The sequence below is a fragment of the Octopus bimaculoides genome, chromosome 15 (genome assembly GCF_001194135.2).
Source record: "Octopus bimaculoides isolate UCB-OBI-ISO-001 chromosome 15, ASM119413v2, whole genome shotgun sequence".
Taxonomy (NCBI): Eukaryota; Metazoa; Mollusca; class Cephalopoda; order Octopoda; family Octopodidae; genus Octopus; species Octopus bimaculoides.
Genome location: NC_068995.1, coordinates 15,923,834 through 15,926,507, shown reverse-complemented (window position 1 = coordinate 15,926,507; position 2,674 = coordinate 15,923,834). Strand labels below are relative to the sequence as shown.

The window sequence follows — 2,674 nt, the reverse complement described above, 5'->3', positions numbered from 1 at the left end:
GCACAGGGTATTGTTCTAGAAAATATCTGTCAAATTATAAGAAAATTAGAAGTTTGTTTTAAAAGTAATTTGATTATAAGATGATAGTGTTTTCTTAAGATGATAGTAAAAGTTGTTTGCTGTTATGTACATTTAAGAGTACGTTTGACAATGTTTACAGATCAGAATGTTTTGGGATTAGATAAGCAAAATTAAAGAAGGAAATGAGTAATACAATTATCATTCTCTTTACGTTCTGTCGTCGGAGACTCAGTTAGATGCAGCTGACTATATCCATCTCCAAATTGTGCCTCCATTTCCCTCGTAGATCTTTTAAAGGGATTGTCATTCTGAACTTATTGGGTTTTCCCCTTTGAATACATTTCGGAGTGTTATCTGTCATATGATAGTCGGTATTAGGAGTATACATTTGCTAGTATCTTAAATAAAATAAAATAATGCATTTTTAATTAAATAGTAGTTAAACAACACGATTATCATTTTATCATGCTTTTACTGCAAATATACATATAAGAGATTTATTAAAATTTTATTTTATAAATAAAATATTATTTTAATAAATATTTTGTATTTTGAAAATCAGTATTCAATTTATTATTCTGTAAGCTCCATAAGAATTACAATTATAAATTGTATTAATTACAAATTAATGTTTCATAATTGTTATAATTTATGAAACATTAATTAACATGCACAAAGTCGCAAAAGTATATCTAAAATAACACTTGAGTTATCTCAATAATGTATTTTGCTATTCATCAATTTGAATTAGATACAATAATTCAACAGTCAAGTGTTATAAGGTAATTCAATGGATCACACATCAACTCCCGCCAATTATGGCACTTGACCCCTTTTTAGAATTCAATAATCTATGTTCCTTAACAGAAGCACACTTTGTTTAGAGTAAAAGTTAACGTTTATATTTTTGAGATTTAAAAATGATTTTATGTTTCTTAATTATTCTCATTTGATAAAGCTCGAAATTAGCAACATTATACTTATTCAATGCAAAACAAAATGTTAACTTTCAAAGCACAAAACATTTAAATTAATATATTCAGTAAAACCTGTCAAATCGAAGAAGCGAGAGCGGTATGTTCCTTTGCATTCAGCTAAACTAGATATATTGTAAAATACTGATTTCTATTTTATCGAAAGTCTATAGTCCCAAAATGTCTTTCGTCATTCTTTTATTTATCAATATCAAATATTGTTGACAAGATCATTACTACTGGCAGCTCCTTCTCTACCTTCCTAACATTGAGAATGTCAACAGAGTCTTATGGTATTTCGGTTGCTCGCAAGTGTTTATATACATCGTCAGAAAATACACTTAAAATTGATCATACAAAAAATGACATATTGTTTAAAATTTGAATAATTCAACTTGAATAATTTTCATATTTAAATTTTCTCCTCATCATTTTGTAACCTTTTCTTTTCTAATTTGAAATTTATTTGAGGAACATAAATGTACTTTTCCAAATTTGTGTTTCTAGAATAACTATTTGGCTGATGTGTAATCAATAACATCTGGCTTTATCAAAGTTTTATGAAAATTTTATTTTATATGAGAAGCTTTCACAAAAAAATATTATACAGTCCATCATAATCAAACGGTACTCAAGCATCAAACCGTTATCATAGAGCAAATAAACTAAATTAAGTTTCCTTCAATACTTATCTCTGTATACTTTGGTAATGGAGTTCAGATTCATATTTCAGTTGTTTAAATAGCTATTGATTAGAGAGTAATTATACTAATCATTGAAAATATAATTCTCTTGACTGTCATATGAACATATACATGCACAAACATACACATACGCATACACACACACACACCAAATACTGAAATTAGTACATCAACAAAGCTACAAAATGGTTGTAATCATAGGGAAATTATATGGAAAATATTTCAGGAAGACTGGAATTTGAGTTAAGAAGAAATGCTATATAGAGAAATTTTCTTTGACATGAATGCTTTAAATTATATAACAATGTACCTTTGGTAAAATTAGCGGAAAGACGGATGAAATTACTCTCCGACTTTAACAACACAAAATACTGACGAAACTACGACGTCGTGGTTACTTTTTTAACAACAGATTATATTGCACCAGACAGAATATCATCAGCACATTTATCGACTGCCAGACGTTATTAAGAAACGTGGAGTCAAAATTAATTCTATTGACAGGAAGCATTCAAGTTCTGCTCAGTTTCTCAAGATATTGTACAGTAAATATATAATACACTGAAAGTTTAAAATTATGTAACGAATGGTATAATGATGAAATGAACAGACATATTGCAATTTTTGATATTTATCCCTTTGGTTTAGGAAGCTTTGCATCGAAATCTATTAATAATTTTGATTTCAAACGTTGATACAAGATTTCCATTTAACCCTTCTTTATTTTCCCGGCACCCCTGAAATGATAGGTAAAGTGTTTACTCCTTGGATACAAAATCAGTTTTTCTATAGGGTTATGTGTAAGGTGACTTGTGACACATTTCCTCTCAGTGGGGTTTATTGTTTTTGTTTTTTTTGTTTTTTTCATATTCCGAAAGATGATGCGATATTTAGATGAATAAAGATCATATAAGAAAAATACTACATTTTCATTCACTCCTGCTCTCTCTCTCTCTCTCTCTCTCTCTCTCTCTC

The 2,674-nt window shown here is 28.6% G+C and overlaps 1 protein-coding gene across 1 annotated transcript in view; it reads left to right on the top strand.

Moving 5' to 3' along the window:
• The window catches only part of LOC106882532 (inter-alpha-trypsin inhibitor heavy chain H3), a 38,837-nt gene that overhangs the window by 35,329 nt on the left and 834 nt on the right, over positions 1–2,674 (top strand). The window lies entirely within an intron of this gene.